General features: G+C 38.3%; 1 protein-coding gene across 1 annotated transcript in view; it reads right to left on the bottom strand.

Annotated features, from left to right (window-relative positions):
* GPC5 (glypican 5) overlaps positions 1 to 22,417 on the bottom strand; it is a 1,328,413-nt gene that overhangs the window by 221,393 nt on the left and 1,084,603 nt on the right. The gene's annotated exons all lie outside the window — the stretch shown is intronic.

Genomic DNA, 22,417 nt, shown 5'->3' with positions numbered 1-22,417 from the left:
TTTGCCAGCAGGTTAAATTCCAAACTCATTAAATATCTTATCAGCTCCTTCATTTTCCACACCCTGCTGATCTTTGATTTTTCATCTCATGCTAAATCCTCCACCACATCTATGCGCTCCTCAAACACTTGTCTTTCAAACAAAGGTTGTGAGGCTTTTCCTCCTGTCTAGAATGCACTTTCCCTTTTCCTTACTCAGTCTTCAGCCTCTCTTTTCCCATCTCACTGCTACCCTGGCTCACCTCTCTAGCTAACCCCGCCCAGTCTTCATGTTGTTGAATAGGCATCCCTTCCCCCAGAATCTTTTCTGATGCCCTAAATACAGATTAGGTTTATATTTATGTTACAGTTACACTCAGCACATAGTATTAGAATCACCTGCCTAAGAGTCTGTATTTCCCACTATATTTTAAGCAATAAGGCAAGAGATGTGCCTATCATGTTGAGCATTTAACCTCTGGATCTAATACTTTACTAAATAATTATTTGTCAAGCCACTTACAATGAAAATGTTATTTATTATTTTCTAGAGACCTATACAAAAAAATCTCTGGAATGGTAATAGTAATTATGCTCACCACCAAATAGTACTAAATGGCTATAATGTCAATTCTGGATTAGTCTACATTTGGGGTTACATTTGGCTGAAAAACCTTTCCTGATATTGATCAAAAGGCAGAAAGGAACAAAACCTAAAGGGTCTCCTCTTAACATGATAATTGGTTAGGTGTCAGTTTAGTTTGAGATGGTATCAAAAGTATGTCTTTATACTTCTACATGAGCCATTAGCCAAAATCAAACACTAATTTCACGTTAAACTTCCACTTACTATTATTATATTTTAAATTAATTAATTAATTTTTGGCTTGTTGGGTCTTCGTTTCTGTGCAAGGGCCTTATCTAGCTGTGTCGGGTGCGGGCCACTCTTCATCGCTGTGCGTGGGCCTCTCACTGTTGTGGCCTCTCTTGTTGTGGAGCACAGGCTCCAGACGCACAGGCTCAGTACTTGTGGCGCACAGGCCTAGTTGCTCCGTGGCATGTGGGATCTTCCCAGACCAGGGCTTGAACCCATGTCCCCTGCATTGGCGGGCAGATTCTCAACCACTGCACCACCAGGGAAGCCCTCCACTTATTTTTATAATTTGACAATTATCTAATATAGATAAAAAAGAGGTAGGTAAAAGGAGATCAGGGGCTTCCCTGGTGGCGCAGTGGTTGAGAGTCCACCTACCGATGCAGGTGACACGGGTTCATGCCCCGGTCCGGGAAGATCCCACATGCCGTGGAGTGGCTGGGCCCGTGAGCCGTGGCCACTGAGCCTGCGCATCCGGAGCCTGTGCTCCGCAACGGGAGAGGCCACAACGGTGAGAGGCCTGAGTACCACCAAAAACAAAAAAAAGGAGATCAGAACTAACAAACTTCATCACCTAAAAGCTAAAATCCCCATGAAAAACAAGCTGGAAAGCTTTTGATGAAACTAAAGCAACAAAGATATCCAAGTTAGAGATGATAAACTAAAAAAAAAAAAAGAAAAGAAAAAATTGATCTGACGTTCCAAACACGAGAGATTGGTGAGAGGAAATTAAAAATTAAAACAACAAAACACATTTTGCTAAAGTCTAACCTCCCTAGCAAATATCTGCATCCATGTGCATTTTATATGCCATAGCTTGACTGTGAAATTTAATTAAAAACAATTATAAACATAGCTCCCTGAGGCTACTGAGGATTTCACAGTTGGAATCTTTATTTCTGAAACATTTGATTCTCTTGAAAAAGCAGGCATCATTAATGGTAGTGTCTTCAAAGTTTGATTTGAGAAGAGCTGACTACTTGTCTCATTTAAATACACCCAGATAAGCTAAATTTAGATGAAATGACCTAGGCACATTGACCCAGAATTGAGTCAATACACCAAGTGAATAAACTGAAAATTGTTCCTATGGTTCCAAATTTGGACTCGATGATCATTCATTTCAAATGGAACTCCAAAGATAATACAACAATAGAGCTGTCTTCAGTACTACTGGAGTATAATTCTGTGAGAAGATACTGGATGAACAAAAAATAAAATAACAAATAAAAAGGCCAGTTGACATAGTACAAGCATTTTAGGGCTAGAGAAGGTCTAACATAATGATCTATCCACTTAAGACTATTCAGTTTGTGTTCCCTTTTTTCCTTATTTTCTTCTGACCCTAAAGTAAACCTCCACGAAAAATGCCAATATATGGAACCCTAAAATGAAAATGCAATCTGGTTTGTTTCCTCAGCATTATTTAGAAAAATTGCAGCCCTTTGCTTCTCTTTGACATTATCTTAGATTTTTTGTGAAGTAAAAAGCCTGATGCTGATTCCTCTACTCACCACCCAGACATACTCAGTGATCTCTGTGGAAACGTAATTGATTTCTTTTTGTTTATACGATAAATTCAACACTTTAGCTAGGAGGATGTCAGACTCAAATGCAGCTTTATAGTCTCTTCTGAGGATGCAGTTAGTCAAACATCATGTAGATAAAATATGTGTCTGGCTCCTGAATGTCTTCAGAACGTGAAAGTAAGTGCCCTGGTTACAACGTATTGTTTTTCCAAAGGTGCATTAAAAGTATTTCCTTTTCTCTGCCTCCAAGTTGAAAGAATTGTTTTCCCCCTGGCATTATATACTTGGTGTATTGGTGTACATTATGTACGTGGTGTATTGACTCCAGGAGTTGAGGCTGTGGAAGGATAAGATATGCTTCTGGGACTCGGACGTAATAAGAGAGGTTCTAATTTTCTGAAAGTATCAATATTAAAAAAAGTAAGACCTGACACTCCCTGGTAAATCCTTGTAAGCAGGATTCTAACAGAGCGTTAGTGATTCACTAAATATATATATATATATATATATATATATATATATATATATATATATATATATATATATATATATATATATATATATATATATAATTAAAGTGTTCTGAATTCCCAAAATATTTACATTACAGTGGAAAGGGGGAAATTAAAAACAAACAGGTGAAGCACTTGTCTTTTCCTATTGTGATTAGAGAGCCTCAGAGCAACTGCTCATGCCAAAAAAAGTTCTACAATCTGTGTGCCTTTTGAGAATACTTTAAATTATTAAATTTTCTTTTAATGTTGTCACTAAACATGTATAGAGACAACTCATAAATAAGGAGCCAATTTTTAAGAATCAAATTACCCATCAGTATTATGACTCTAGAGTTATACGGAATATATGTTGATACCAATCTTTGAATAAAAGTATAGTTAAAAGAATCTCTTTTCTTTACATTTTTCTAACATTTAATTGGGGCATATTATGTGTCATCTTGAACATTCACTCACAGAGTCCCATTTCATACTGTATTTATGCCTTATCAACATAACAGGGCTTTCAACATTCAGTCCTAATTTTTGAGAAACTAACTGGGTGTAGTTCCCTAATAGTGTGGGTTCCAGAGGGCTGAGTTTTAGTCCAGGGTCTCCACCAGTTCGAGGTGTGGCCTTGGTTCGTCCTTGAAATTTGATGGGTGAACATTTCTTCACCTGCACAATTAAGAAGGTTAAATAGATTATGTGAATCAACGTACTCAAGACATATCTCTTTGAATGAATGAATGTGTATAGTGTGAAACAAGTAGGGAATTTTTCTGTAAGAACAGAAGAGTAATGATAAATAGGTCCTGAAAAAAACCCCAAATGATAAAACTATTCTTTTTTTTTTATACTTCATCATCTTTGATTTTATTCTTATTTTGAGAGATTCCAGGAGGAGGATTCTATTTTACAGTGACAGAGAATGAGAATCACTAAAGGTGTGTGACTTTCTCAAAATTACCAAAAAGATTACTCCATATAATAGAATGAATGCTATCTTCTGACTTCCAGATAAGGTCTAAGTACAACTCATAATTGTGAGTATATAGAAGATAGGCGACTCTTACTAAAACTATTGTTTATGACAACATGAGACATTAATTACAAGCTAATATAATTGTGCATATGCTCTTGGCAGAAAGATTTGGATGAACAATGTCTGATTTTATTGATGGTTGCACTGGCCTAAAGTGTCTAGGTGTTTGGTTGGCTTTGTTTTTAGATTTCCATTTAAAACTTTGGAAAAGGGGACATAAAGGTTATAACAGCATTGTGTGCTTGATTCTGAAAGTCTTCTATGACAATTTATTTAAAAAAAGAACAGTTAATATATGAATTTAATAATGGTGTGCAGAAAATGTGGTAAGGCAGCTGGATCTCTGTCTCTTTGAATCTGAGTAATGATTTGGAAAACTGAGTTTTTTTTTAAATTTATGTCATCAAATATCATTAAACACCTAGATGCATGTGTTGTTGTGCCAGATCTTCTATCTATCACCATGGACCATATGTTTTCACACTAGAAATTACAATAATGTCTGCACATATTTTAGTCACATCCAACTTACAAAAAAAATTAACAAACAAAACAACACAGTAAGATGAACTGTATTAAAAAACAGCAATGATTAATTATAAATATTTTACTGTTAATGTCCTCTTGAGTTTGAAATAACACTCTACTCTAAGCTTGGAAGTAAACGGGAATGGAGACATTTCAACTGATTTTTTTTTTTTTTTTTTTTTTGTAAAGAAGATAACACCCTCTGGATTGAATTTGGCTTTTCCCAATATAGGAAGCCTCTTGAGAGGCTTTCATTATTGGTAGCAGAAAAATTGGATGGTGTCAATGAAGATAAGAGTAAGCAAAGATGTAGTAGGAGAAGTGGGTTATTGTGTTAGGATCACATCCTTAAAGCTGAAGGTGTTTTGTTGTTGTTTTGCTTTCTTAATTTTTTTTGGCCGCACCATATGGTATGTGGAACTTCCCTGACCAGGGATCAAACCCACGACCCTGCAGTGAAAGTATGGTATCTTAACCACTGGACCACCAGGGAAGTCCATGAAGGTGATGTTTTCAGATTGATTGATAGTGGGAGGGCAGTGGTATAGGCCTGGCAGCCAGCTTTGTGAAGGTAAAGCAGAGAAACAGCCAAGGAGCTGGAACTTGGGGTGTTGACCGTTCTTTAAGAATTTTACTCAAAAACTCTGTTTTCAATAAGATACTGAACTCCTGCCCTCACTTAAGTCTGGTATCATCTCCAGAGGTTAACCCTTTTGTCTATCTTTTCCAGGGAGTGATTTTCTAGGCCTCTCCTGAGTCCAAACAGATAATTTCCTATCCACCCAAGTCTAGAGAGTGAAGCCTGCTGTCTAGTAACTACTTAAAAAGACTTTCCATCAATCTTCCTGTTTTTAATACCAGCTCACACTCCTGCTATTCAAGGAGACTGATTCTCTAATTTCTGAGCTTTCTTGGGGTTTATCAGTATGTAGACTGGCATCTCTCTGACATTCTTGATGTAGGGTTACATTTCAGATTCTCTGGTCTACTGAATCAGTTACTACTACTTCATGTGTCTCCAGATGATAAAATTTTGTTGACATCAGTGTTCTGCTTGTTGTCTCCTTTGCTATACTCTTTGTCCTTGTAGTTTATGCCAATTAAAAAAATTCTACTACATACATTTTAGTAGTGTTTTGGGAGGTGTGGAGATGAAGGTATTTAACTAGAAGTCTTCCCTACTCTCTCTTTAATCCTCACCAATCAGACTTTCATCTCCACAAATCCACTGAAATGCCTTTGTCAAGGTTATGTCTTACTTGCCCTTTTAGGGCATATGATGTGGTTACCTCCTTCTTGAAATTCTTTCCTAACTTCTTGGACATATTCTGCAGGTGTACTCATCTGATTTGTTGCTTCTTCTCAGTCTCCTTCACTGCATCCTTCTTCTTAAGAAGGTCAAGGTACTCAGACCCTCTTCTTTCCCCATTATAAACTTACTCTGGGTTGATCTCATCCAGTCCTCTGATGCTAAACACCACATCTATGCTGGTGATTCCCACATTTATGCTTCCTGACCAGTCTGTCTCCTGAGCTCCTGATTGTTTATCCAGTTGCCTATTGACATGGCCACCTGGTTGTCTAATAGGCATTCAAATGTTTTCTTCCCCCAAATGAACACTTGATACCCTCCCTTCAACACCTCAACCTCCAGTCTTCCTCATCTCAGTGCATGGCCTCAATATTCACTCAACTTTTACAAATTCATTCCATCAGCAAGCACCTTCATCTCTACCTTCAATGTATATCAAGTTGCAGTCACTTCTCCACCATGCAACCAGCCACTGTCATGAACTCCCACAAAGGTGTTTATCTTTTCTTCTTGTTTCCCCTCTTTTTTCTACAGTCAGTTCTACACAGAGATGGTTTAAAAACTTCAACAAGTCATGTCACTCATGCTCAAGTCACACCAATAGTGCTCAATCTCCCTGATCCGGTCTCTCTGGGCTTCTCCAGTTCATTCCTAGCTCTTTCCCCTCTCACTCACTCCAATCTAGTCCCAGTGACCATATTGCTTTCCCTCCATCATGTTACAGGTATTCCAAACTTGGGACTTGTGCAAACACTGCTGTTTCTGACCAGAAGGCACCCTGCAGATTTTGACCTCACTCCAGTATGACACTCAAATATCTGCTCTCAAATAGTGCTTCTTCAAAGAGCTCTTCCAGGATCGCCTAACTCTTTTCCAGTCACTTTCTACTCCCTTCATTTTTCTTCATGTGATTTATCATCTCTTGATATTAATATATTTACTTCTCTATTATCTATTTTCCTTTCTGGAATGTAACCTCCATGAAGGCAGATAACTAGTCTGTGTTGTTAACTACTCATCCCCCGTATTTTGGAACAGTGCCAGACAGGAAGTAAACGTTTGTTGAATAAAAGAAAGAAGGGAGGAGAGAAAGTGGAAGAGAGGGAAGCAATCAGACATGCATAACTCACTCTGCCTACTCTTACCTTAGGCTAGGAGAGGATGTGGATATCTGAAATAGAAATGAAGCTTACCTGGGTTGATGAGAGAGTGAAGGTGGGATATGGTCTCAATCCATATGGAGAAAAAACATACTCCTCCCATGTTTCTCCTCTCCTCACACACTCACAATACTTCTGACACCACATGTGTGTGTTTTCCAAACATCAAAAAATTCTCTGTGACACTAGCAGGGTGTCCTACAATTTGACTCAATTCTGGAGATAGTATCAGGTTCCACAGGTTAAGGGCTCAGTCCCACAAGTCCTCCCCCTTACCACACACACACTTCAGATGTCAGTTGCAGGTCCCAGGTTGTCACCAGTATTTCTAACAGGGTTCCTATGACCTCCTCCTTCGGTCCCCCAATTTTCTAGAATGACTCACAAAACTCAGGCAAACACTTATACTTACTGGTTTAATATTAAAAATATAATAAAGGATATGAATGAACAGACAGATGAAGAGATACATAGAGTGAGATCTGGAAGTGTCCTGAGCACATGAGGTTCTATCCCTGTGGGACTGAGGACCACTACCCTCCTGAAATTTAGATGTGTTCACAAAACCAGAATCTCTCCAAACTCTGTACTACTAGGATTTTATGGAAGCTTCATCACATAGATATGATTGATTATAAACTACATTTCCAGCCTCTCACCCCTCCCCAAAGAATGCGGGGGTGGAGGGGAGCTAAAAGTTCCAAGCTTGTAATCACACCTTGGCCTTTCTGGTAAGCAGCCCACGTTTTGAAGCTATCTAGGAGTCCACTAAGAGTAATCTCAATAGAACAAAAGACAGTCTTATCATTCAGGGTATTTCAAAAGATTTAGAAGCTCTGTGTTAGGAAACAGGATCAAAGATTAAGCGTCAGAACAAAAGATGTTCCACAGGGAACTTTACTCAATATTCTGTAATAACGTATATGGGAAAAGAATCTGAAAAAGAATGGATACCTGTATATGTCTAACTGAATCACTTTGCTGTACACCTGAAACTAACACAACGGTGTAAATCAACTATACCCCAATATAATTAAAAATTAAATGAAAAAAACAAAAAACAAAAGATGCTCCTAGTGCTCTTGTGACTTAGGAAATTACAAGATTATATAATTATAATATAGATATAGATATAGATATATTATATAGTATTTAAATATTAATTACAAGATAAAATATCTAATATTTAGAATGAGGTATCTATATATATATATATATATTCCTTATTATTTCACAACCCACTGGGTACTGTTCATAAATTTATAGAGAGCAAAGCTCATCTGAGGCTTTGTTTTCAAAGTCTGTCACCAGTCCTTGCATGACGTAGATGGATCAGTAGATCTAACATGGTGGCAGTCCCTTTAGGGCAAAGTGGCCCTCATTTGGGGTTAAGACTAGACCCCCCCAGGTCAATGAGCAGAATGAAGGACTTGGAAGAGGCTCACATTCACTGACAAAGAGAGCTTGCTGGAGTTCAACTGGGTTGGTTCTCCCTGCGATCACTGCCAAAGACGATGGAGAGACAAGCCAACAGTGGACAGAGCACCCAAGGAGAAAAAGCGTTGCCCTCGACACACCCAGACACCAGCCATAACACACACTGGAAGCAACAGAAGCCCAAGGTACATGCCCAGGAACAGGAAAACACATTAGCTTCCCTGGTCATTACATCCAAATGTCATCTTAGGGAGAGAAGTTTTGAAAGGGGGAAGGTGATCTCTGAGACACAGCATTTTCCAGATGAGAGACTGAGGCTTTCAACTCTTGCATGCTGTTGGTAGACATGAAAATTAATACAGCTATAATGGAAAACCAAATACAGATTCTGAAGGAAATTAAAACTAGAACTACCATATGATCCAATTCTGAGTATATGTCCAGAGGAAATGAAATATCTTGGAGAAGTAGCTGTACTCCCATGTTCATTGCCACATAATTCACAATCGCCAAGATATGGAAACAACCTAAATGCCCACTGATGGATGAATGGATTAAAAAGTGTGATACTGTAATATATATATATATATATATATATATATATGAATATTATTTAGCCATATAAAAGAAGGATATCCTGTCATTTGCAGCAATGTGGATGAATCTGGAGGGCATTATGCTAAGTGAAATAAGCCAGACAAAGAAAGACAAATACTATCAGTACATGTTTGTCCTGAATCAAAGCAGTAAAACTTATACCAAAATATAGAATTATGTAGCAGAGGCACATAAGTCAACTCACTAAAATCTGAAAGCATGAAAAATAAATGTAAATGTTTAGAAATAATTCTTCAGGACTCCTTCATAAGCCCTTATGTGGTGACTAGGAAAATAAATAAAATGTTTAGATCAATTTAACTCAGTTCAGATATTTTTCCAGCTTTATTGAGGTATAATTGAAAAATAAAATTGTATATATTATAGAAAGGACAGAGAAAGGGTATAAGCCTAGGAAGAGACAAACATAACACAATAAAACGCATTATATTACACAAGGTAATTACTGAACGACAAGATCATGGCCAAATGAATAAGGAAAACTATTTGGAAAGGTTCATCTAACACAGGTCTTGACAAACACAAGTGTCCAATAAATAAGGTCAGTGAGGAAACAAAACAGTGGGTAGGCAGTGCAGGTGACTAATGTCTGTTTTAGAGAGCAACACATGCAACATAGAATCTGCCATAAGAGTGTGGGCTGAGACCTTGACCTTCAATCCTGAAGTGGTAGAGGAGTGCTCAGTTCTAACACTCTTAGAACTGCAAGTGTACAGAAAGAGAAGGAGAAGTGAATTCAGGAGGCATGTTTGGGGGAATTGTTGAATGCCAGGACTGCAGGTCTGACAGCAGATTAGACAACTATGAGCTTTACAATGGAAGGGAGCCAACGAAGTGACTGGAGACATCAAGTTGAAGGTTTTGTTCAAATAATTTGATTGGTTCTTAGCATATGTACATCCTGTAACACCAATGCTCATTTTTTTTTGTTTGTTTGTTTTGGCTTAAATAGAAGAAAACATACTTCACATCATGAAATCATGATGAATGCAGTATTTCCCTAGAACATAAAATACTAATTCCCAACTCTGTGTGGACTATTCCCTGGTTTAAATAATTTTATACAAGTGGAGGAACTTTTTATTAGGTCACCAAAGACGTAATTACCTTGTACTACCGTTATTTGTTATAAGAATGAAATAAGACATGGGATTTAGGAAGACATTTTAAGAAAATTAACTATTTATTTGGATGGGAGAATAACACAGTTGCCATAAGAGCAAAAATCTCATGAGTTGTTTCTTTGCTCACTAACAATTTCATGATATTAAAAAAGAAAAAATGTCTTTCATGCTTTCAAAATGAAAGGAACCAAGATCTGATCTAAAATGCAGAGCATAAAGGGACAGGAATGCAATTTAATCTGTAGAATAATTCTGAAAAATAATATTTGTGACTAAAAGAATATGGCTCCTGTCCTCAGGAATTAAAAACAAGAGGAGAAATTTGTAGCCCTATGTGTAAACACACGATGCACTTAAGTAGTACTTCTGAGGATTTCAATAAATCATCTTATTTTCAAAGGCAAGAGAAAAGAAATATTCCTTCAGCCTTTTCTACGTCTTGGCACAGATGGAAGAGAGAACTATTTCCAGTGTTCCTCAAGCCTGAAAACAGCCTCACAGTAACAGGACATCATTAAAACTAACTGGGACCTATGAGGAATGCATTTGGCAACCAGATTCAAGCAATGTTTACTCAACTGACTTGGAGACATAAGAGACAGATTCAAGATTCTGACTGCTTTGACATATTTACTTGTAAACCTTTGTGTATCACATAACTCCATGAATCCCCATTTCTTCATATGAAAATAAACAATATTAATTCCCTGTACCTTCTGAGTTTTTTGTATGGGTAAATTAAAATATCATATGTATGGTAATTTATAATTTCATAGACATATAAATATAACTGTTATTAAGTTTCTTTAGGTATCAATCCTGTATGAGGTATGACAAGTCAGGTTATTGAAGGAAAACCCAGAAAAAAAGTAATCGTTTTTTTCTTCTTTTTTTTTTTGGCCACGCAGCGTGGCTTGTGGGATCTTAGTTCCCGGACCAGGAATCGAACCTGCACCCCCTGCAGTGGAAGCGCAGAGTCTTAACTACTGGACCGGCCAGGGAAGCCTTGTTCTATTTTCTAAACCAAGTTATGAAATTCAATATTTTACTTTAGAGTAGAAAAACAGTCATTGTCTCAAACCATAAACATTTCTTAATTCTCAGCTAATCAGGAGATGTTACTGAAGGATTCAATGGCTCAAGAAGGAAAGAGAGCTCAGTGAATATAACTGTGTCTTGTGCGTGTGTGCGCGTGTGTGCGTGAGAGAGAGAGAGAGAGAGAGAGAGCGCAATCTGTAAGCCGCAGGAGTTGTCACCGCCTAGCTGATAGGCAATGATGGTGCTTGCCTCTGTCACCCTTGTTCCAGGTCTCTCTCTCTCGGCTCCCAGAACTCTTGGGGTTAAGGCAGGTCTGTGTCATATTCACGGCTGCCTGGTTGGCGTCTACCCTGGTGCTGGAACATAATGATCATCCTTAAATGTGAAACTTCACTGAGTAAAGCTTAACTCACCTGCTTTTGCCTTCTTTGTCAGCTCTGCTTCTTCTGCCCAATTCTCCAATTCACCCTGTACGTTGACACCAAAGTGGCTGCTTAAAGTGCAAAAATTCATCATGACAACGCAAGGCTAAAAATCCACCTTCACGTCCTGGGCGTCTAAGGCTTTTCACCATCCATCCGCAGCCTGCTTTTCTGAACCGATTTCTCATACTCTTCTCTCTGCTCATAGGCTCTGCTCTCTGTTCATGCTGGAGTTACTTGCAATTCTAAGAATACTGCCTAGTCTTTTATTTCTCTGGACTTTTGCGCACGATATGCTTTCTGCATGATAGCCTTCACCTTCATGTATCTATGAGAGTTAGCTCTTCATTGTAGATTCTCTTTAGACCTCTTCCTGCAACTCCTCTAACCTTACTGTTTTCATGACACACACTGGAAGCTATTTCGCCTGCTTACCACCACTCCGCCCCCATACGGCAAAGGCAGACATCGGGAACCTCTCACAGCGTCCTCATGGGATATAGGATCAGAATAGGTCTTCACACCCCTTAAAAGTTGTTTAGCATCACCATATAAACTACATGTGCCACCAGGCTCACAATACTGCCCCGCTCACAGGACACAAATGGGCATTGTATTCTGTATACATGGTGCCCCTTGCAAGACAGGGACCCTCTTTTCTATCTCTGCTATAACCACATGGATGGAACTCATTCTACTCTTTTAAATATTTGTATGCTTGAATGTCTTTTCACCTAGATTGTCAACTTCTCTAAGGCAAGCGTGTTTCACTTTGTACCCCCAGCACTAAGAGTGGTGAATGACACATAGAAAACAAACACATATACACTGGTTGAATGAATAAACGAAGGCAGACGTAATTTAGTCAAAGCTGTTATGCTTAGATCTAAATAATGGAAAAATATAGGAAATGTATGTAAACTCCATTAGAGGTTTATTCTCTTTATATTTCTATATATGATAAAAAGAGTGAGAGTTTTGGTACACAGCTCCATACATCTTAGTATCTGATCAATGGTGTCTCTGTGAGACAGTGAGATATTCACTAATATTTCTCAGGAGTGAGTTAAATGTATCTATGAACCACTAAGAAAGAATAGAAAATATCTGTGTTGACAGATAAGGCCTTGTTGGTGAAGTAACCTTGTACTTTTCTAGTGGGTAAGTGCCCTCAAGGGATACCTAAGGAGGTATAGTAAATATCTAAGATGGCGCAGTGAAGGAGCAAAATCTTCCACTTACAAGGGATATGAAAAATAAAGTAAGGATGAGAATAATGTGGATGTAAGATACTCTTCTTTTAAAATCAGGTGGATAAAATTGATTTACTTCCTGAATGTAAATGCAATTTTTATTAAGTTTTACCAATGTGAAGACGCCAGTATCAATGGATCTAGGTATGGATGATCATATGTACTCTACTGATGTGCTAATATATCCACGTTAAAATAGAGAAGGCCAGCACTCTAAGCCTAAGCCCTTAGCATCTCATGCCTGGACCACTGTCATAGCCTCACGGCTGGACTCTTCCCTGTCTCCTTTGACCCAGCAGGTTAGTCTGTGCTCTCACACCAGCCACAATGATCCCTTAAAAGTCTACGTCAGGGCCCTCCACTTCACTGCTCAAAGACACCCCATCAGCCTCCATCTCACTCAGAATAAGAACTGACCAAGGTCTACAAGGCTGTGCACTCTCCAGCCTCTGCCCCCTTCTCATCCATGTCCTTTGTGTCTCCCTGGTCTCTTCTAGAAATATTGGCCTTCTTCCTCTTTCTCAACTATGCCTCGCATACATCCACACCAGGGGTGTGCATCTGCCCATTCTTCTGTCTGAAAGGCTCTCCTCTCAACTGTTCTGTGATCCATTCCTTCACTTCAGTCACCTCCATTTTTCACAGAGGGCCTTCCTTCCTGATCACCTACCTCCTACAACTGTTGCCCCTGTTTTGCTTTTCTTCCTAGAAGGTATCACATAAGATGTATTACACATGGACTTGCTTCTGTGTCTATGGTATGTCTCCTTGCACAAGAATATACAATCCATTTTAGCTAGAACTTAATATGTCACCCTACTGACTGCGCACCCCACGCCTAGAACAATGGCTGTCACCTGGTCCAGGCGCCAGAAATATTTGCTGAAATTTGTAAAACCAGTATAATTGATTGTGCTTATGATTGTACCACTCTATCAATATATTAAACCTCACTGAATAATGCACTTCAAATGGATGACTTCTATGCCAGGTGAATGACTTATATCTCAATAAAGTTATTACAAAAAATTAGGAAAGGCAAGAATTCAGGCAGGATTATATGCTTTGTTATTTATCTAAGAGCTTCAGGATTTTCACAGGAGGTACAGGGCTGTTCATTTATAAATAATGTATCTTTCAAGTAAATTGTTTATCAGTGGGTGTTCATCAGACCAATTTCTTCAGGCTATGCTTTAAAAATCCAACCATAGAGAGAAGTTGATTTGCATGTGGGATTTTAAGATTAGCATTTGAAATATCTATACATGTGTTAAAGACTGGTGAAGAAACTTCAAAAGGTGAATTATATTTTTTAAATATTTTAATAGCTTGGCTTGCAGTGAGAGGCAGTGGGGAGAATCTTATCACAAACTGTTTGTATTCAGAAAAGCCTAGTTGTCATACTTTTACAGTTCACTGGAAACGTAACTGCAAAACCAATTTAACAACATCATTATTTACCAGATATGACATATTTTGGAGCTAATTTTCCTTAGTAAAGATCACCTAGAAATTTATATCACTTTGGAGATGAAATAATGATTGTTTGGCTTTTATTTAGCCATGGATAGAAACAGAGAAGTTAGAGCTATAACTTTATGGTTGAAACATTCACCTTTCTGGTTCCATCATGAGGTGAGCAGGGCTAAATAAAATATCCTCATGACTATTATGCTCTAGGTCACTGGAGGTAAATTACTGCTTTCATGTTCACACTTGACATGCAGAAGAGAAAGTTTCTGAAGCATCTATCTCAGAATTAAACTATATCGTTAGGCTACTAGAATATGTATAATAAGGTTTTATAGCCTGTAGTCATTTTGGTGGTGTTGTCTTTTCTGTGAAGATGCTTAAGAGAAAGGATAAAAGTTTTACAGATATATATATATATATATATATATTTTTTTTTTTTCAACATGACACTGGATGATTTCATACCCTGCAGGTTGGCACTTCCTGCTGTATTTGTTATAGCAATTTTTACTTTGTTATATATAATTTCTATTTCCTTTGATTTGCCTACTGTTCCTTGAGGATACTGTTCTTAACAAGACTTCAGACAGCAGCTGCTTTTCTACTTTAACACTACTTTAAATATTTATTTATCTATTTATCTACATGCAATCTCCCCTGTGGACTGTGAACTCCTGAAGTCTGGCCTCTGCCTCAGTCATCTCTATGTCCTGAGGATTTTACTACAGTTATTTGGAATAGAAGACCTGCTGTGGAAAATAATGTCCATTCCTTATTCCTAAGTTTCTTCACCTGTTAAAAAAGGAGTCAATTAAATAAATGATCTTATAATTGTACATCTGACTTGGGTGTTGGACCGGATAACTTCCATTTGCTCCTCTAGGTCCACTCCACCCTTTTAAATCCTGCTCTCTTCTCTAGAAAGATGATCTTATAATTGTACATCTGACTTGGGTGTTGGACCGGATAACTTCCATTTGCTCCTCTAGGTCCACTCCACCCTTTTAAATCCTGCTCTCTTCTCTAGAAAGCTGATCTATGTGAATGACAGCTGCAGGCTGCCTTGTTTCTGGCTCCTAGTTGGGTGTGGCCACAGGACTAGCAGGCCAGGTTTCAGAGATGGGAGTAAATGAAGCTCAGCACTTATTTACCTGGATCCCTTTCTGTCTTGTAGCCTCAGTCTGAATGTGTCCTTCAAGCAAAGGTGACAGCCCCTCTCAAGCCCTTTCCTCAAGACTGTCTCATTCTAGCTTCCAGAAACCCCTCCACTAGCCTATTCAGGCCTACAGATTGTAGTGACTTTGCAGTCACTAGTAGGGGATGCTGAACTCATCCCTGTGTTTTCCCTATGTCTTATCTTTAAGCTTTGTAAATAGGTCCTTAATAAACCTTCTCCATCTACCGTGATTTGTGTGTGACTTCTGTTTCCTGCTGGTGCACTGGCTGGTATAGATATTATAGAATTACCTCTCATAATACCAAGACACTTTTCACTATTTCAGTATATATGAATAGGTATATTTTATATGTATATGCATATAGATTATGTATGTGTCAAGTTTACTTGTGTTTATATCTATATTATGTATAATCATTAAGATATACTATTCCTGATGACACAAATGCTACCTTTGTGTGCAGTTTAATGGACTAGTGACCACAGTTCCTGCAATGGATAATCATCCTTCAATAACATCTGCCAGTCTTTGCAGAACACCACTATGTTTTAGATCTGTGCTTAGCCCAAAATTTTGCTCAGAATGGGCCATCCCATTCTTGAGATGTATTTTTTCATGTTTTAACGTTTAGCTTGTCACCTTTCTTCAGTTTGAGTTCTCTGTTTTGCCCACAGCATTTTCCCCTTGATCATACTGTCCTTAACAAGGGTTGCATGCAGCCATTACATTTCAACTTAAAAATGTATAAAGTTATCTAAATTGAGCAAGGAAAGTGACAGAGGTCTCTTTCACCTCGATAATAAAGTCCTGTCTTTCAAATGTGGAGGAAGCTGTTGGAATGTTGTGCTTGCTTTATTGAGAATATTCAATTCTCTTATAAAAGACAAATAAACAGGAATGATGAAACTCATAAGAATGTTAAGCACCAATAGTGAGAAAGCTCGTAGCTTATAAAAGAGACAAATCTCCTAGGAAGTGTTAAGCATGAGTATGAATAAGCAAGCAGCTTGTGACACACAGGCAGACTTCAAAAGAGATATTAATGATTTCTCAGATGTGTTAATAGCAGAATAAGTGGGATACAAGTGTTTCTTCTAGATAGGAGGGGATAGAGAGACTAAGCCATAAGACATGATTCTCTCAGCTCAGTTATGCTCTCCCTAAATTGGCTGCCCATTTGTAGCACACATAATAGCCCTATTCTGGCCCCACGTATGCTCTGCCCAAGAAGAGCAGATAAAAGCCTCATCTGTTCAGTGGGCTCACCTGTGAACTCTTCTGTGGCCAGACACCCTTGCCTGATTCTCTCAAATACAGCACACATTTCCTGTTGCTCCAGGCACCACCTGTTTGTCCCCTTTGTTCAAACATCAATTCTAGTCTTCAAAACTATACTGCCTATGGGGAAGGGTGATGAGGCAGAGAGAGAGAGAGAGGCATAGATTAGAGAGGGGAGAGGGAGAGAGAAGAGAACGAGGTGAGAGAAGAAGCAGAGGGGACTCCTAAATGTTGCTAATCTAGAATCTAGGATTCAGGGAGCATTGTCCTTCTATCCTCTTGCATCCTATCCTACTTCATCTTGTTCCTCTATTTCTTGCTATGGGTTTAAAATGGATTTACTTTCTGTGTGATTGGAGAATCTTAATTTTAACTATGAGCCTTTCTGTTCTACATCCTCTAAGATAACTTTCCTAGAAGTGTTCTGGGAAGCTACTATCACATCAAGGGAATTTTCCACATAACGGTTGTACTCGCACTGAATAAAAGCTGCATGCCATTATTTCTGTTCAGAACTGCCACAGGATTTCAGTCCCTCTGTGTGAATTCTCTGGGGTATCACTTACTGTGACTGCATAATGTATTTTTTTCAAGATGGCTGACTCATGCCATTCATCCATGTGGTGCTAAAGCTCATAACTTGGCCCCAATTCTCTTCTAGAACAAGTCCCTATGCTGACACTATCTTATTCAGTGAAGGTATTAGTTTGCAAATGAAACAACTGACAAGGGATTAATCTCCAAAATATACAAACAGCTCATGCAGCTCTATGTCAAAAAAACAACAACCCAAACAAAACGTGGGCAGAAGATCAAAATAAACATTTCTCCAAAGAAGATATACATATGGCCAAAAAACACATGAAAAGATGGTCAACATCATTAATTATTAGAGAAATACAAATCAAAACTACAATGAGGTATCACCTCACACAGGTCAGAAAGGCCATCATAAAAAGTCTACCAACAATAAATGCTGGACAGGGTGTGGAGAAAAGGGAACCCTCCTACACTGTGGGTGGGAATGTAAATTGGTACAACCACTATGGAGAACAGGTTCCTTAAAAAACTAAAAATAAGACTACCACATGATCCAGCAACCCAACTCCTGGGCATATACCCTGAGAAAACCATAATTTGAAAAGACACATGCACCCCAGTGTTTATGGCAGCACTACTTACAATAGCCAGGACATGGAAGCAACCTAAATGTCCATCAATAGAGGAATGGATAAAGCAGATGTGGTACACATATACAGCGGAATATTACTCAGCCATAAAAAAGAACAAAATACTGCCATTTGTAGCAACATGGATGGACCTAGAGATGATCATACTGAGCAAAGTAAGTCAGACAAATACAAATATCATATGATATCTTTCATATGTGGAATCTAATTTAAAAAATTATACAAACGAACTTATTTCCAAAACAGAGACAGACTTACAGATATAGAAAACAAAGTTATGGTTACCAAAGGAGAAATGTGGGGGGGAGGGATAAATCAGGAGCTTGATATTAACATACACACACTACTATATATAAGATAGATAACCAACATGGACATTTACTGTAGAGCACAGAGAACTCTACTCAATGTTCTGTGACAACCTATATGAGAAAAGAATCTGAAAAAGAATGAATATATGTATAGGTATAACTGAATCCCTTTACTGTATACCTGAAACTAAAGCAACATTGTAAATCAACCATACTCCAATAAAATTAAAAAAATAAAAGCAGTAGTTATCACCTTTGGTCGCCCACTGGAATTACCTCAGGGGGAGTTCAGAAGAATAAAGATGTTGGCATTTTCCCCCAAAAGACTCTAATATAGTCCACCTGAGATGTGGCCTGTGCACCAGGATTTTAAAAGCTCCCTGAATCATCCTAATGTTAGCAAGGTTTGAGGATCACTGTCACTGATGTAATGACATTTAGTTTCCTTAGGAGGTTTTTAAGTACAACAAAAAGTAATAAATGAGGTTCAAAAAAATTCACCCCAGTGGTTGTCTGGTTGAGTGGTTAATAAAGTGACCTGGGGAAAAACTGCACATCTAGTTAGGCCAGAGTTCAGACCCTGAGACGCAGATCCATTGAGGCCCCAGCTGCTCTTTGGCACCAACTGGTGGGAGAAGTTTGCTACAGCTTCATATCCGGGGATAATTTTAGGGGTTCTGTGGCTGAAAAAACTTTGAGAGGAAGAATAATTTCATCAGTCTCCTCCTCAGTTGGAGCTTATTTTGTTGATTTGGCTTGAGATCTTGGGCTGAGAGAACACAGCTGACCCTTGAATGACACAGTTTGAACTGTGCAGGTCCACTTACATGGGGACTTTTTTCAGTAGTAAATACTACAGTGTTTACTGCATGATCTGCAGTTGGTTGAATCTGCAGATACAGAACACCAGTTACAGAGAAGCCATGGATAAGGAGGAATGAGGATATGGAGGGCCAACTATAAATTACACTTGAACTTGCAAGTGTATGGAAAGTCTACTCCCCTAACCCCTGCATTGTTAAGGGTCAACCATACTAGGTAGAAAAGACCCTCCCTGACTCTGTTATTCCAGAAACAGTATCTACTTTCAGCATTCTCTGGGGCTAACACATATGGAAGGGTTGCCTCCTATTTTTCCTATTACCCTATCTTGCCCTCCATAAGCTCAATTGCATTACTTACAATAGAAAATAGGAATGTCTGTCCACCTCTACTAAAACAGGTGTATGAAATCGGGAGCCAATGACCAATCTTCTCATAGGTAAATTTATAGTTTTGCACAGCTTCACTACATTTGCAGTCACCAGTATTCTCACAGGTAACCTTTGTCACTATGTCATCATCTGTCCTTATTGGCTACCAAGTGTACATTTTTTTGTAAAATCTTCTAAAAAAGTCCAAACTAAATCCACAAGATGACATCATTTTTCTTGAAAAATGACTGATAAGGCTATTTATTCTCAATGTTTTGGTTTTCCTTGTTCTTTTTGTTTTTTAATTTACTTTTTCCTAAGTGATTTCCATTCACTGCTTTTTATCATGAGATTTGTAGTTTGTGAATTAAAAAAATATTAATTAATAAAAAGGAAAACGTTTAAACTCAAGGATTCAAAGAGCATTTACGTTCATTACAGTTTTATCTTTTTATCATCTGAAATCTGAAGTTTTGTTAGTGAGACAGGGTGACAATGAAAACCACATGAATTTTGGAGGCAGATTCTAAATTGACGTTTGCATCCTTGTTCAGTTACTCTATAACCTCAAGCAAGCTATTTATACATCTGCAAAACAAGGCTGATAATACCACATTCTCAGGGTCGTTGACAGGAATATACACATATATACATACAGATACATGCATCTATGTCTACATTTATAACTATATTTATCTAGCTATCTATATAGTGCTTGGAACATATCAGTGATCCAAAATGATAGTTACTAATAGATTGCCAACTCTGGGCTGAAGCACGACTGACAACCTGGGTGATGGGCTGGTGGAAACACAGGTCTTGGAAATTATTTTCCAGACATACTTTCACAGTTATTTTAAGTAGAGGGCACCAAAATCTCAAAAGAGGAGAATTCAAAAGACAAGTGTGGCAGCTAGCATATAGATTGAACATAATGGACCCATGAGACTTTCCCCTTGACTGATGATTAAGGGTAGATGACTTCGTATAATTTTTAACATTGCAGATGAAGTGATACAGCCTACTCTACTGGAAACTTTAGTTAAAATCTTAATGTGTCTGAGTGATCCATTTTATTTTAAAGTTTACTTCACTTCAGTGTTTTTAAAGTATTTACTTCAGTGAAGGAGTAATCTTCAAAAGAAGATTAAGATACAGTTCTTGGGCTTCCCTGGTGGCACAGTGGTTAAGAATCCGTCTGCCAATGCAGGAGACACAGGTTCGAGCCCTGGTCCGGGAAGATCCCACATGCTGCAGAGCAGCTAAGCCTGTGCACCACAACTATTGAGCCTGCACTCTAAAGCCTGTGAACCACAACCTGTGAGCCCGCGAGTCACAACTACTGAAGCCCACGTGCCTAGAGCTCATGCTCTGCAACAAGAGAAGCCACCGCAATGAGAAGCTCGTGCACCACAACGAAGAGTAGCCCTTGCTCGCCGCAACTAGAGAAAGCTCGTGTGCAACAACGAAGACCCAACACAGCCAAAAATAAATAAATAAATAAATTTAAAAAAGAACACGGTTCTTGACCTCATTGGATTTGTAATCTCAATAGGGAAGCAAGATATACACAAGTCAATGAGTTTAGATGTGGCTACAGAATGGTGTATGATTATAAGTTGATAATTGACGTAGATAAATACAGATAAGGTCTTGGAGAAAGACCTTCAATGTGGGTTGGAATTATTCGAGAAGTTTTTCTAGAAGACACGTGAGTTGAGCTGGCTTTAATATATTAAGGGTTAAGGGAAGGAAGGTATTTTCTGATATCAAATGATTTGAACTATGGTTTCCTATCACACAGGGATTCATTAAATTATATTTTACTTGCTCTAATTTTTCTTAGAGTTGCAGGATTATTCATTTTTAATGCCTAATTTTCAGGGTCTGACATCAAAGGGAGATATTTAAGGAATGTTCTGTTGCCTTAGCACTGAGCACCTTGCTTAGCGAAAGTGCCACACAGCTTCTCATTTGTAAAACTATATGCATTTACAGAGAATTTATTGCAGTAGCAAGGTACAAAAATTCTTTCGATTTAAGTTATCTTCACACTGAGAGGTAAACGTTAAAATGTCTTAATGAAGAAAAACCCATGTGACCACCCAGGCTATTCCTAGGTGCTGCCTTTCAATGCCCTCTTCCCATTGGCATAACTAATCCTTCACTGGCAGAAACAGAACACTGAGTGATTTTTGCTGGAGGAAAGACATTGTAGGAGATCTTCGTAAAGCACACTTAGGTCTCTGAAGGTTTGAAGTTAAAATTTAATGTTATAAAGGGAACTGGTTTTATACTTATTCTGACTGAAATTAAAATGAATCTTGGATATTTCTGAAGGGATCTTGTGAAACAATGCTAGTGGAAAAATTAAGAACTTAACATATACACACATACACAAAGCTTTACGGCTGAAATGGTGTGGGAACCAATGAAACTCAGTAAGTAAGCTGTCAAGCCCATCAGTCTAGATTGGCTTTCATTTTAAATGCATTTGTTCCTATACCATTGTATCTGGGGGACACGTACTCTCTGTGCCACAGAACTGAAATTAAAATCTCCTTTCTTTTAGTAGAATGCTTTCTCTCAATTTAGCCTGAATCTGGATATGAGGACAAGATTGAAGATAGACTCGATTTAAATATTAAGTACTATTTTAAAATTCTCAATGCAGACTGAGAGTCGTTAGCTTCTGTTTCAGTCAAAAGAAACAAAATGAGATAAATACAGAGCAGTGTTGAGAAGGGTATAGGGCCAGGGGTTACATGAGCCGCTCAGAGATTTTGGAGGACTTCTGAAAGACAAGATCGTAATAGAATTCTATTTATATTAGTTTCCCAAGGCTGCCATAACAAATTACCACACACTTGGTGACTTAAAACAAATGAAATATTTTCTCTCTCCGTTCTGGAAGCCAGATGTCCAAAAGCAAGGTGTTGGCAGGGCCACATTCCCTCTGAAGGCTCTAGGGGAGAATGCTTC

Source organism: Mesoplodon densirostris, chromosome 17 (genome assembly GCF_025265405.1).
Source record: "Mesoplodon densirostris isolate mMesDen1 chromosome 17, mMesDen1 primary haplotype, whole genome shotgun sequence".
Classification (NCBI taxonomy): domain Eukaryota; kingdom Metazoa; phylum Chordata; class Mammalia; order Artiodactyla; family Ziphiidae; genus Mesoplodon; species Mesoplodon densirostris.
Note: the sequence above shows the minus strand (reverse complement) of the source record. Positions and strands in the feature narration are given on the sequence as shown.